This window comes from Panthera leo, chromosome B4 (genome assembly GCF_018350215.1).
Source record: "Panthera leo isolate Ple1 chromosome B4, P.leo_Ple1_pat1.1, whole genome shotgun sequence".
NCBI lineage: Eukaryota > Metazoa > Chordata > Mammalia > Carnivora > Felidae > Panthera > Panthera leo.
In genome coordinates, this window is record NC_056685.1 from 49,515,356 (window position 1) to 49,530,681 (window position 15,326).

At 36.7% G+C, this 15,326-nt stretch overlaps 2 long non-coding RNA genes across 2 annotated transcripts; one reads left to right on the plus strand and one right to left on the minus strand.

The window, feature by feature from the left end:
- Window positions 1-1,015: 1,015 nt before the first annotated feature.
- LOC122225583 lies at window positions 1,016-8,508 on the minus strand. The gene is made up of 3 exons (XR_006205246.1): window positions 8,337-8,508; window positions 2,561-2,684; window positions 1,016-1,573 (listed from the first exon to the last, which is right to left on the minus strand). It is a non-coding gene; the product is annotated as an uncharacterized LOC122225583 (long non-coding RNA).
- Window positions 8,509-8,684: 176 nt separating this feature from the next.
- Window positions 8,685-12,467, plus strand: LOC122225584. Its single transcript, XR_006205247.1, has 3 exons — window positions 8,685-9,124; window positions 9,252-9,284; window positions 12,449-12,467. It is a non-coding gene; the product is annotated as an uncharacterized LOC122225584 (long non-coding RNA).
- The last annotated feature ends 2,859 nt before the right edge of the window (window positions 12,468-15,326 follow it).

Consider the following 15,326-nt stretch of genomic DNA (forward strand, 5'->3'; position numbering starts at 1 on the left):
GTGGTGTTTCAGGTGATGTAATTCCTCAAAAGAGTAGCATCATAACAAAGTTGCTCTCTAATGCTCTAAGCAGAGGATAGAACTAGGGAAGGACCACGACTTCTTTGATGATGTATGTTCCCTAAAGAGGTATATTAGCCATAAGAGTAGTAGAGACTAATCATTAAGAGCATGGATTTTAGGATCAGTCCTGACTTCATATTTAGGCTCACTCACCTTTAGCTTTGTGGTCTTTGGAAAGTTACATAAGTTCTATAAGCCCTACTTGACATAAGTGCCAAATGGAATTAATGGTAATACCAATCTCATAAAGTTTTGGTAAAAATACAATTAGCTCATATAACGTACATAGCATAGTGCCTCCTAAATAGTAAACTACTTATAAATGTTAGCTATTCTTGTTATTTGGCCAGTGATATGTCTGAATTTTTGCATTTAGAAGTCATGCATATGCAGTGTGGAAATTGGAGCTACACTATTCCTAGTTATTTCTTTTTATAGATCAAACTTAAAGTGCATTAGACTTGAAGTCAGAACACTTGTATTTGAATCCAACTCACTAACTGTGACCATGGGCACAGCCTAAATCTTAACAACTACATCAATCACGTGAGGTATGGTAACATCTACCTCAGAGGATTGTTTTACACTTATGAAATATAATCTTTAAAGTAACTGCCCCACCCCGATCTGCCAGGTTTCCTTTTTATCATTTTTTTCACAGACAAATGTAGTGAGATATTACTTAGAAATATTAATTTTGTCCTAATCTCTTCCTGGTTGGAATTGGTCAGAGGCATTCATTACTTTGAAGAGAATTAGAATTGTAAATATTAAGAAGCATTTAGAGAAAAAACAAAAAAACAAAAACAACTGACATTTCTTCCAGAATAGGCTTTTGGATCCATCATCAAAAGCAGTAATTTTGAAAACAATATATTTTTTTTTAAATTTAGAAGACTCAGCTTTCTATGGAAAGAAGAAAATCTTCTTAAGATCAAGAAGAGGGCTCTGAAGGAAGCAGAACATAGAGTATATGCCATGATAATAAGTTAGAAATAAAGTAACAAACTCCTTGGTCTTCCTACCCTTGATGGTGGTGGTAGTGGTCATTACTTTTGGGGTGAGTCGTGTGGTTACTCAATGAGGACCACCGAGAAAGAAAGGAGGGAAGGGAATGGATGAGGCTAGCAAATCAGCATCAAGAGAACCACTATCACTCTGGTTTTTCAACCTCAATTTGATGTGAAAGAGCAAGTTGATTCCTGTGATGCTCTGTTGCCATTTTGGTGGCCACCACATGTCACTTGTGTTGAGGAGCCCTGTTAGCTGCTGCTCATGTAGTTGTTAAGGGAGAGTCTTGCATTCACAGGCGCCTGCATGTTGTCTGTGGATTCTTCAGCAGAAAAGACATCTGTTCATTGCCCAAGATTTTGCTGACTGTCATCCAAAGCAATCCCATTATGAACAGGTCATCCAATTTTTAATGGCTGGGACATTTTGTGAACACTGAAAACAGCAAGTAAGTGGTTGTGCAGCATTTGATGAGAGAGAAATCTCCCAGCCTGAGTATCTGGATGAGGAAAAATGATGATGAAATATTCATTACACTAGAATTCCCTTTTATCCTCTCCCCAGATAATGTAAGCAAAGTCTACTTATCTTTATAGATACATCTTAAATGTCTCACCTACTCTTAATTCTTTCCACACATTCTCAAAGAAGTGTTGATTATCCCCTCCTTTTGGGTAAACCACTACATCTTGTTATTCTAGCACCTGTCATAGTATGTTGCCAATATTTGTTTACATTTATTTCCACTTCTAGGCTATGCAATTAATAGTGTCATTTAATCTTGGCATCTCTAGCATATAATTCCTGGCACATAGAAAACTCTTAGCAAATACCAAATGAATGAATGAATGTATATTATTCTCTTCTTGTAAACATAATAGTAAGCCTTACTCTGTGCAAAATTTTTTTTCTAAAACAGAGTGAACTTTAAGTTTTATGTAGGACCAGTAGTTAAGTGTCATGATATATGCCTAGTAAGAGTTGTGACTCTATGGTCTTATATAACCATATAAGTATTTCCTACTTATTTCCTACTTGGTATAATTTTTTGTGTCTGTAGAAGGCTCTTTGTAACCAAGTAGTCTTCACTCCAACTTCCAGGATACCTGAAATTCTATTATACAAACATTTCAGATATTAAAGAATGCCAAGATGAAAAGTTATGAACATCATGATTGGAAGCCTTGGTGTAAGGGAGATGGGAGAGAGAGAGAGAGAGGGAGAGAGAGAGAGTCACACATTTCAACATAAATTTTGAATGAGTTGCAAGTTTAACCTCATTGTAAACTAGTACTTTGTATAGAGTAAAAGTAGTTAAAAGTGCTTGTATTATTCCTTTAGAATCATTCTATTTTGTAATTCTTCTGTTAACAAAAAATATTGCTTTTTTTTTTAAAAAAAAAAAGAGAATTATAATACTGAAGTAGAGTCAGTGAGTATTCATTCCTAGTCATATATTTATGTCCTTCTTCCTGGAACCACATACCACTTTCCCAATGGCCCTCTCTAACATAGAACCAGACACTTTGATCTCCATCTTCTTATCAAGGAAGAGCTGAAATTTGCCTTCATCTTGGACAATCCTGAAGGCTGATAAAGAGTGCATGGAGCTTTGTAAAGAAAAGAGAACCAGGATGAGTTTAATTGTGAGGGTGCTGCTACCATATTCAGCAAGTCCTATTAGAATTACTGTTCAGTATTTCATTGTTCATTGTCAGTTCTAAGAAAAATGTCTTGACAAAATAATATACTTTAAACTCAAATCTAGTAATTCTCAAATCTTACCAACTGCCAGAATTATCTGGGGCTTGTAAAAAAAATAAAAATTCTTCATCCCTTTGTAGATTTTGTTTCAGTAAGTCTAAAGAGTGCCTGTAATTTTTAAAGTTCCTAAAGTGATTCTGTTATTCTATCCATATCCAAGTGGTACTCAGGGTAACATTTGTCTATCATGTCTCTCATTTCACAGATGTTTTGTACAACCAAATAGACCAGTAGGTGGTTGACTCAAAAGTCCTTCCAATTGCAGACACTGGGACTTAGTGCCTAAATAAATGTTTTACGAGATATGTCTGCCAGTGTTAAGCTATTTCAGAGGCTGCGAACCTTCTAGGTCAACACTATCCTCTCATGTTTTTTAAGGCCAACTTAAAAATCTATTCTGAACTGACGGCTTCCTAAACTAGTACTACGCATACTAATCTTTTTCTTCTCCAACACCCTTGCATCAATAAAGCCTATAGTATGCAACTTAACATTTAAAGATATACCTTTATTAAATGAAATGATGAGAACTCTTTGTAATTGCTAGCTATGAATCAAATTTTATATTTATTATTTTTTCTTATATTTTTTGCTGTTATATTTCTTCTCTCCTTCCTATTGAGATTTCAAAGTCTTTGAAAATTACTAGGAATTGCACTTTTCTTATGTGAATAATGAAAAATCAAAACAACATGCTGGTTCACTTGTGAATATGCTGCAAGAAGGGCAAAGTGGGTTGCTAGTTCTACCAAGAGCAATAATATTGGTGTCCAAAAAGACAATTAGGCTTCCTAAACTTCTGCACTCTCTTTATCCCTCTGGGATGTCAATTATTCTAGCTACTACCTTTTAGTTTTATGTACACAGATTTGTGATATTTTTTAGACTAAAAATGTGGACTCTACAGGTCAGAGACTCACAACCAATTGGTAAGCTATTTATTACATTCAAACTATTGACAAAAAGTGGAAGATTCATGACTTCCTCCATACTACCTGATTTCTTTAGGTCTCAGGATGGTTATTTAAAAAATATATATGTTCTGATAATTACTGTATGTTTTAGTATTTATGGTAGGTTAAAACATTTATAAGGAACTGAGCATTAAAAGCCAAATTTGCATTTCATAGTTGATACGTAATTTTCTGGAATCACATATAAAGGAGGAATATACATTTCTGAGTTCTTGGATGAGACCTTTGTAATAAAGGACAGACTAACAAAAGAAAAACTGAAGTTTATTGATACATATGTACACGTTGGAGATACCCAAGGGAAAATGAATAACTCCCTAAGCTTGCTTAAAATTCAGGCTTAAATACTGTTTTAACAGAGAAAGGAGAGGCAGGATGTAGACTTAGTCTTAGAAGAGCCTAAATGATTTTTAAGAAAGGTGAATGGGTCCTTGGAATCATAGGAGGTATGATCACTTGTGACAAAGTTCACACATCGTGTCTACTTCTTGTCTTCTCCTCTGTGACAAAAGTCAGTCTTCCTTCATTGATGAAAGTCAGGGAGGGAACTCATGGCCATTGAGTTCTTTTTGGAGGGTCTGTCTTTAGGCAGAAGAGAAAGCTTATCCTTGCATTTACTCTTTTCCAAAGGCCTACAGCTCAGATTAATCACTATATCAAACCAGCATATTTTTGGGTAGCATATTCTGCTACTCTTCCCATACATTAAGATTTTAGACAGTCTACTCTTCACGTATGTCTTTCCATTTTCCAGTTTGAATACAAAAGCAAGAATTTTTCTCGCTAACATTTGGAGTTTATATTGTTTATTTCATGATGCCAGTTAATTAATTTCCATAGTGAAGAGGGGTGCATAGTGAAGTATACAGATTTGAAGACATCATCTTATTTACTCACCATATTTGCTTAGAAAACTCACAAACAAATGTCTTTGAAGCTTCTTTTATAAATGTTTGTAGCAATATTCTAGAAATAATTGAAAGATTTGCACTCTCTATATACATTCTATATGCTTTAGCAAAAAGAATAATATGTAGTCCCTTCATGTGTGTTTGTATATACATAAATGAATGGTTGCCTTTAACATAGGGTCAGATGGGCCTATTAATTTTATCTACCTGTCTATCTATCTATTATTTATTTATTTATTTATTTATACGTTTATTTTAAAGTTTATTTATTTTGAGACAGAGAGCATGAAAGAGCGTGGGGGAGGGGCAGAGAGAGAGAGAGAGAGAGAGAATCCTAAACAAGCTCCCCACTGTCAGCACAGAGCCCAACACAGGGTAGGGTTGGAGCTCACAAACCATGAAATCATGACCTGAGCCAAAATCAAGAGCCAGACACTTAGCTGACTGAGCCACCCAGGTTTAGTTTTCTATTTGGGAACAAGATATTAAATGAAACCATGTGGAAAAGAAATAACTTTGTAGTTATAGATTTCATTGATTATGAAGTCAATTTACACCTCTATTTTAAAAACTGTTTTGTATTTTTGCTTAAAGCTATTGTTTATAAATGCGCTAAGCTTGTCATTTTAATGACGTAAATGAAGATAGTTTTCAAAAGTTGCAAATAAGTAAGGGTCAAACTCAGCCTAGAAAAGAAATACAAAAATGTATAACTATTAAACTAGATTGAAGTGCTATTGTTTAAGATTGGAAACTTGGAGGAATTTCAGAGGAAAATAAACAAAATGGATGGGAGGGTAGATGTAGAAAGAATTGTTACAGACTGGAGAGATTTGGTTGAAAATTTGGAAGTTCACTGTTAAAAACTGAAGTTAGAGGGGCGCCTGGGTGGCGCAGTCGGTTGAGCGTCCGACTTCAGCCAGGTCACGATCTCGCGGTCTGTGAGTCCGAGCCCCGCGTCAGGCTCTGGGCTGATGGCTCGGAGCCTGGAGCCTGTTTCCGATTCTGTGTCTCCCTCTCTCTCTGCCCCTCCCCCGTTCATGCTCTGTCTCTCTCTGTCCCAAAAATAAATAAAAAACGTTGAAAAAAAAAATTTAAAAAAATAAAAAAATAAAAACTGGAGTTAGAAATTTGTAGAATTATTACCATTCCTCATCTCATTTGTTACAAGTCCAGATCCAAAGAGTGACCACAAGGTAGCCAGCTGAAAATGCGCCAAGCTCTTTAGCTTTCAATTCCTATACTAATTGTCTAATTGATTAAAATATTTCTCGATTCCACAAACTTTGTTTTTTGTAGTTTTTACCTTGTTCTAGGTACTCTGATAGACTCTGTACAAAGAACAAATAAATGAGAAATGGTACCCGGCTAGAGGAGCTCAGAGAGCTATTTGTCCAAGATGCTGCCGACAGATAGTAGCAGAGCCAATGTGCTAACTCAGGTTGTCACAACTCCTGGTTTAGTGCTCTTTCTATAAGACTTCTGAAGTTTAAGAGTCTGACCAATACTAAAGACAGAGAATGCTCGGCAGTTATGTAAATGAATCAGTACCTCTAACTCACGGCAGGTTAATAAAGACCTTTCTATTTTGGAACTATTAAAAGCAAACCTACAGTATTTGAAGTAATGGGCCTTAACATCCGTACAACAGGGATCAAATTCAGAACCTAGAAAACATCCCCAGATGCAAGTACTAAAACATCAAAGGTATTGGTTTTAAAATACAAAAGCACTAAGGCAAGTATTTAAAGTATCAAGACAAGTATTTAAATGTAATTGAGGTCCTTCCTTAATTACTCAATTAAAGCAATTCGACATATGGAAGATAGGAAATCTTCAATTTCCAGCTTGAGCAGCTCTTCCTTGCTCCTTGCTATAGGGAAAGACTGTTAAGACTTGATGGCTGATTGCACATGTATCCCTTCATCAGAAAATAAAGTAGTCAAAGCAGGACAGAGAGAATTCATGATTATTGAGTATCATCCATAGGCTCCGAATGTTATGTTTGTCATGTCATTTAATCATCCAAACAACTTTATGTGGCAGGGTTTATTGTTCTCATTTTATTGAAAACTGAATTCAAGTATTTTAAAAACTATGCACAAGGACACAGTTAGTAAATGGTAGAGTCAAAAAAGGAATGAGGCTAGTTTAATTCCAAGGCTCATGTTCTTTGCAGCATACCAGTCCACCTCCAAGGATGAGAGCAAGGTTCAAATGAGAGGAAAAAAAAAAAACACCTGAAGGTGAAGTAGGGAAGATGGAAATCAGGAAGTGCTATCATTTATATTTTTGCTGAATTAACAAATATATCATCAGAAGGGCTGCGCTTATTATCCTTGTTATTCTCTGATCAAAATGACTTTCAACATGGAGTGCCAGGAACAGGAGTTCAGTTCCCTCACTTGTTCTGTACCCAGGAGCACACTCGAATACTCAGAGAATATTCTGAGAGTTCTACTACCATCAAGAAGTAAGAAGATGAAATTCTGGGCTTTGAAGACAGAGAGTCTGTATTTAAATACCATTTTTCCCACCAACTAGATATATATAGGCAAATATTTAACCTTTTTGTGCTTTGGTTGTCTCGACAGGGATAATAATAATAATAATGTCACTCCTAAGGTTGTGGAGAGTAAATAAGATGATACAGATAAAGAACCTAACATTGGGTCTAGTCCAAAGTGAGTGCTCTGCTGAAAGAGCATCAGAGACATTCCAAGTAACAAGGAACTTTCCCAGTAAATTATCTTGTTACATAAATTTGTATAAAGCCATTCTACCTATAAGATACTGTAGGAAATATTGAGAAGAATATGATCTATTCCTTCAAGGAGCTTACCATCTAGTGAGGGAAATGAGACCTAGCCGAGATAAAACAACGGAGCCACTTCTAAGCTTCCTGGAATTTCTATGAAATATCTGAATATCTTTGATTTTAAAGTGATTTTAAAACATGACAATTTCAACTAAGCACTGGTTTGGAAAGCTATATCTCTGCCTGAAGATATACTTTGATGGCCATAATCTTTGCCTTTCTGCTTCAATGACATGGAGACGGATTGGATGCCAGGGTGTCAGAGAATCTTCCTAGCTGATTAGACTGCTGTAGACATAACAAAGGCCATACTTTAAATTAGCTCCAACAGTCTAATCAGAGTGAACAGACTACTTGGGTCTGTGATGGAGACATATTGGCAGCTGATAAAGGCTGTCCAGAGGGATTTTGGTGAAAAACCAAAGTATATTAATGCTGAAAGCAGTTTGAATCCAGTGTAAGGATTAAGGGTGATTTAGAAGGAAATGTTTATGCTAACAATTTATTTCTACTCTGATTTTATTTTCCTTAAAGTTTGTCTTTATGTACTGGCTTTAAGAATCAATCATGCAAAATAATAATTTTTCCTATTTCTTTCACGGGTGACTAAAAATGTTAATCTTTTAAAATAATTACACTCAGGCACATTTTGATATCCCAGACCGCCTCATCTAGGTGCCCACTTCCATAAGGGGCAAAATACCCTAACTGCAGATTCAGGTCTTTTCATTGAGGATGCTAATTGCATTTTGATTCTGCAACATTGAGCATATTCATAATCTAAGGAAAACTCACCTCCCTTGTCATTAGAAAGGCTCTTGTAATGAACTTTCCCAGACTCTATGTACTTTTTTACATGTTTTTAAATCTAAATAGAAAACTGTCTTAACTTAGGTTTCCTGGGAAATAAATTTTGAGTCTGAGGTTACCATGTTGGATGTTTCTTGAGGTGTGCTCTTAGGATCAACACTGGTGATGGAGTGAAAGAAGAATAGCAGAAGGAAGTTGAATTGTGATGCAATCACGACAATACCTCCTTGGATCCTATAGAAAATTCTGGAACTGGAATGATTCTTCAGAGTTGGACCTTTATCCAAACAGCAATTGGATTTGGGCTGTCAGTGGGAAGGGGAGGTGACCTTGGGAAACACTGCTGTCTCCTGTCAATTGCCAGAGGACTCATCTAAGAATCTTTAAGCATTAGCTGAGGTTCCCAGCAGTTGAGGCAATGAGTGCCTCAGCATCTATTACAGTCTACCCATTGAGCTTATCAGATCCATTTGCTTTGCATGATAAGTTCTAGGATCATTTTCTCCAGGATTCTGATAGGTCCCTTTTTGGGGTGAAACTTGCCTGAGAAAGGTTACTGGGATGCCTTACTAGCCCATTTCCACAACTGTTCTCAAGACTTCAGTCGATGCTCCTTGTCTCCTTCCTCTACTAAATTCTGCTACCAATTTCCCTGCCTCGTGACTACCACCTCTTTTTGTCTGCATTACTTGACCTGATGAAATGATCCAGACTTCAGTGAGGAGTTGCTATACCCATGGCTGCTGCACATGTCCATTTACCAATAAAATTGGGTGAGAGAATAACAGTGGATCACCTGAGTACCAAACATCCACCCCCATTGTTTAAAAGTAACCTTATCACTTATTGATCAAGGTCTGTTGCTTCTAACAGTAGGGCTACTCCTTTCCTTTCCTGCAGGTTTCTTGGAAGGATGACTCTCTGTCTGATGAGGTAATAAATAGCCTTAGCTTAAAGTTTAATGAGACTCTTATTTTCTTCCCTGATGAAAGCATTTCCCTTTTGGGAACTAGAACACTAAACTTATGAAGCCCAGAGTTCCAAGAATGAGAATCACCAATTTCCCAAGTGGGGCTTCTTCTACTTCTAGTTCATAGCTTCTAGATCCATGTATCCTATTTATTGAATACATAGCATATTCAATAGCATAGCATATTATAAGTGTTTTATACTTAAAATGTATTTTTCACGTGAACGGTATTTTCTATGTATGGAATCATCTCCTAATTGTTATCTCACTTCTGCCTTCAAATGGTTCTTTCGTCACTCTATCAAACCAACAGTTTCTGGATGGTACGGTATATGATCCATTGTCATGTCCATGGTGATAAACTCACTGCCATGCTTCCTTTTCTGTAAAGTGTTTTTTTTTTATTTTTTTTAATGTTTTTATTTATTTTTGCGACAGAGACAGAGCATGAGCAGGGGAGGGGCAGAGAGAGAGGGAGACACAGAATCGGAAACAGGCTCCAGGCTCTGAGCTGTCAGCACAGAGCCCGATGCAGGGCTTGAATCCACAGACTGTGATATCATGACCTGAGCCGAAGTCAGACGCTTAACCGACGGAGCCACCCAGGCACCCCTGTAAAGTGGTTTCTTAGTTGGAGCACTCTTAGATGGAATTTTGTGCTGATGAGTCAAATACTCTATAAACCCCATCATAGTAAGTAAGAGCAACCCATACTTGGAATGTGTGTCTGTTTTGGTCAAGATGAATAACACCACCTTCTAGAGTAGAAGGGTTCAATGTAATCAACCTGATTCTCAGTGGCTGTTTTAATCTCCCTGAGGGATGGTGCCAAATCTGGACCCAGCATTCATTCCTATCATCACTTTAGATCTCTGTGGCTGGCTGCTTTGATATTCATCATTAGGAGCAATGGCTAGTTCAACCTTAGTGAGTAAGTGCATGCTACACCCATGTATAAATAGTATTCATTCTACCATCTTAGACTTTTACACCAATTGCACCAACAATGCAATGGCTATTGGCCAAGCCTGGCTAACATCAACTGACTGGGTCATTCCGTCTCAATGGCCATTGAATCGTTCTACTGGGGGACAGGTGCTTTCTTCTAGGCCTTCCCTTGGCATTTTGTTTGTGCATTCATTATGATTCTAATTATCTGAGGACTTGTTATTTTGCTGCCCAACATTCATTGACCCTTCCTAATTGCCTATTCTATTCTTGGAATTATGAATTCTATTATTGAAATGACGGCTTTTCCATTTCACTCTTCTGTCTAAAGGCACTTGCTCCATGATAGGCCAATCCTACACTCCTTCCCTGGAAAGAAAATGGTCATTTTACCTAAGCACATAAGTAAACTTACCTAAGCCTCACCAGACTCTGCTATCACTCCTCTGTGGTGGTTCTTGCATTTTAGCTTTCTTTCTGGATGTGGTGGCTCTCAGTGCTCTAGCCTGGTTCTTAAGCTTCCCATTAATTCTGAAAACCTCCTCAATTCATCCAACATATTTTCCTGTTTACATTCAATAAAATGACCTACCCAGCTTTGTATTATTATTAAGCATATTTCTTGATGCAACTAGACTACGAGTCAGTGGAGAGCAAAAACCATGATTTATTCATCTTCTTGTCTTCTGTAGGACCAAGAAGAAATATAGATGTTAAATAAATGCTGTATTAAATTTAATCAATCATTAAATGTTTTTAGCACCTACCTTGTGAAGGATATATTGTTTACTTACATGAACACGTCACAGTCTTTCAGTCCAACAGAGCAACCAGAATCAACTTCACTTTGACCTAAGTCTTCCGGAGAGAATGTTTGGAAGAAATAGACAGCATTTTCTATCTAAAAGTATACAGGAATGAAGTAAAGCCCTTCATGTACCACTTTGCAAAAATCCTCCAAACTTCTCTGCAAAATCTAGTGATCTAAAACTTCTGAAATCTGTACATTGCCATTGATAATATCGAACTCTCCTCTCTCATGGACACCTTTTCATTCCTGGGCATTGAGTTACCATTTTTACCTTTTCTTCTAGTTAATCCCTCTGAGATCCAGGATTGAAATCTGTGCTCTGTTACTTCTTCACTTACTTGCTCTCACCACATGTATGGAGTATGAAGATGGTTTCCAAATCTTTATCCAAGGCATAATTTCTCAGCTGTGCTCCAGTTTTATGTCTGCTGCTGCATGAGTGACATGGGCATGTGCATATACTGCCACCCATAAAAGCTAAATCTGGCACAAATTGAACTTCTCACCTTTTAAACTGTCACCTTGTCATTTTCCCCACCATCATTAAAACTACCATCAGCCCTCATACTTGGAAAGGGAAATATAGCCTCTATTTTATTACCCTATTCATACAGATCAAGTCTACATGAGTCATACTTCCCCAAAGTAAAGCTTCTTCTTTACCTCTCTTCATATATATATATATATATATATATATATATATATATATATAATACACACACATACACACACACACACACACACACACACACACACACACACACCATATCATAAATATATGTATATATACCAAAGAAAAAAGCAAAACAGATATGTTTGGGTCAGGGAGAGGGAATTCTTGGATGATGTGCCTTTTTCTTTATCAAGCTGAGTGCTGACAGTCTCTCATTTGTTTTCCCTAAAGTAGCGCCTGGAAAATGTTCAAATTTGTGTGCCTCCTACCAATCCTGCAGAGTTGGGCTGGCTTTCTGCATAAGTTCACAAGCCACCTGCAAAGGAACACAGTCATCTTCTGTGGGGGCACATGGGGAAACTGCCATGTTGGGAGGGGAATGAGGTGTGCAGAGCATTGGAGTTTTCCATAGGCCACTCAGGTGTCCACAGGTGAGGCATCCCACACCATTCATGGGTGGATTTCCGGATGGAATTCACAAAGTGGTTGGTGGGATCCTTGGCCCTTTGATGAATTCTGAGCCCTGATTGCTTAGAACCAGAGTCCCTACTCCCAGAACACGTATCTTCCCTGCTCCTAGGCTCTCAATCACTCGGCCATGCCAATCACCTCAGCATTCTGGGTAGGCTTTGGGCAATATCCTGCCTAGCTAGGAAAACTAGTCTCTCCCTCACTGTGCTCTCTTTTCTGTGTAGAAGAAATCGTTGGCTGAAGGGAATCTCTCTTGGAATTGAACTGTGCTGCCTTGGGACATGAGTGATACAGGTAAAGTAAAGCTATTCTTGCATCTATTTTTGGGTGTTTTGTTCCACTAGTATTCTGGAATTGCTCTCCTTGACTCCAAGACTCCCACGAAAGTATTCTTGTCTTTGAGTGATTGTATAGCTAGTTTCAAGCCTTATTTTAATTTAAAACTTTAAAAACTTATTGTTTTTAATATTTGTTCTTTTTCAGAAAGTCGTATGTATGCTGGGTCACTTCAGCTATTTTCTATGGCTCTTACAGTCACTCTTGTGTTGTGGTTGATAGTTTGAAACTCTTATTTAAATTTTTTAGTTGATGTTTTGTTCCTATAATTTCCTTTCTTTTTTTTTAATTGAAATATAATTGATATATAACATTATATTAACTTCAAGTGCACAACATAATGGTTTTTATATTTGTATTTATTCTAAAATGATCACCCAATAAATCAGTTGATGTCCATTACCATATGTAGACGTATGTTTTCCTTCTTTTCAGATTGTTAAATAGTACTCTTCACTCTTCCATGTTTTTTAACTTAGTTAGGGCTTGGAGCAGTGGGAGAAAATAAGTAAATACTTATGAGCAGCCTGCATATTACCTAGTCAACCCTGGATGGTTGTTTTCTGCTTCATAGTTGAAGCAATGATTCGCTTAAGAGCAGATGGGACGAGCCAAAAATGAAGCTTAAATTATTCAACATCTTAAACTTCTACTTTTGTTTTTGTTGCCCCCCCCCAACTTTATAGTCTTATTCCTGATAATACATCTTCACCCCTAAGTCACACACACATATACACACACACACATGCATATACACACATATACTGTGTCAGTCAGAATTCTCCAGAGAAATAGAACCAACAGGATATGTATGTGTATACACATACATATATACACACACACACATACATATATATACATACATATATACATATATATATAAATAGAATCAATAGAATGTGTGTATATGTATCACATATAGAGGTAATATATATGCATATATATTGCATATTATATATGTATATATGAGATATATATATATATATATATATATATATATATGGGGAAGAGAGATTTATTATAAGGAATTGGCTGTCATGATTACGGAGACTGACCTGTCCTAAGATCATCTGCTGGTGAATCGACAAGGTGGAGACCCAGAAGAGTCAATGGTGTAGCTCCAGTCTTAGTCTGATGCCCTGAGAACCAAGACACAGATGGTCCAGTTCTAATAAAGACCAGCAGGCTGGAAACCCAAGAAGAGCTGACATTTCAGTTTGAGCCCAAGGGAAGGAAAAGCTAGTGTGTGAGTTTGAAGGCAGTCAGGTACGATTAATTCTCTTTTACTCAGGGGAAGGCCAATCTTTCTATTCTATTCGGGCCTTCAAACAGTTGGATAAAACAACACTCTTTTAGGGAGGGCAATCTGCTTACTCAGTCTATGGATATAAATATCAATATTATTTAAAAACACTTTTACAGAAACACCCAGAACAATGTTTGACCAATGTGCACCTTGTGACCTACTCAAGTTAACCATCAAACACACACCTCCAATCCAAGATGGTCTTCAGTGTCCCCAAGGCTTTCTGTTAGTTTTAATGTTGGTTTCTCATATCTATGCTTCTACCTCTCTTTTCTGATGTCCACAGGGTTGATTTTGATAAACGCCATTATCTCAGACTAATTTTCTATTTTCTGCGAATTTACAACTCCTAGATTGTTTATATCATCATCAATACTTTTTCCTGTATGAGAGTAAATTGTTTCTTTTTTCCAAAACTAACTTCTACTATTTCCATCTCTTTCTCCAGTCCCCATTATATTTTCCATTGCAATGCAACAACAAGCACCTTATATGTATATCTGTAAGCATGTATTTATCTCTATTCTATCTGGACTAATAAGACTATTCCTCATATAGGCACACCATCAATGTTTATTGAGTGAACAGATAAATGAATGGCTAATAAATGGATGAATGAAATAATCACTGAAAACAAATATTTAATGCAGAAATCATGAAACACTATGCAAATAAGAAAGAAATGCATTTTATGAATGGTGGTAGCAAGTCATCCAGTTGAGCTGTACAGCATTATAAAACACTTTCTAGTTTTAAAACACAAGATTAAACAACAGAAATTGTTGGTTCTTGCGATCACTCTTTATGTCTCATTATAGTTCCAAGTAATTTTCATTTATTTTATTTCAACTTGTGTGTGTGTGCGTGTGCATGTGCGTGTGTGCGTGTGTGTGTTTCTGTTCCATTTTGAACATGCTGCAACTAGATTTGGCTTGTGTCTATATGCTGGATACTAGGAAAAACTCGCAGAGAATTATTCCATGACCAGTTAAGTCCCTAGATGATTCAAAGATTCATTGTCACCTTAATTAAACAGCCGTTCTTCATTTTTACTTTTTATTTCTTATCCCGCCTCCTATATACTCATTACGCTCTTTTTTTCTTTTAGCAGAGATGAGTGGAAGTTCTGAATTGTTTTTGGAGCATTCAAATCTCTATGGGGAATTAACCAGCATGCTTGAGTTCCAAGAACCCTTAAAGTAAAACGATTTGACAGAATGTAAATTTAACCCTACTTTGATAGCTTCCGCTGTGTGGTTTTCTCATAAATAGAGATCACATTTGATATTAGTTTGGCTTAGAAAATAATTTTCTTATGAAATTGAAAGAACATAAGCAATGAAAGTTAGAGGAGAAATGACATTTTTAGTTAACTTAATCTGGTAGGTTTGTATAACTCTTTCATTGTTTATTTTTAATTTTATCCGGGATCCTCTTTTAAATATATCTAACAAAAGGAT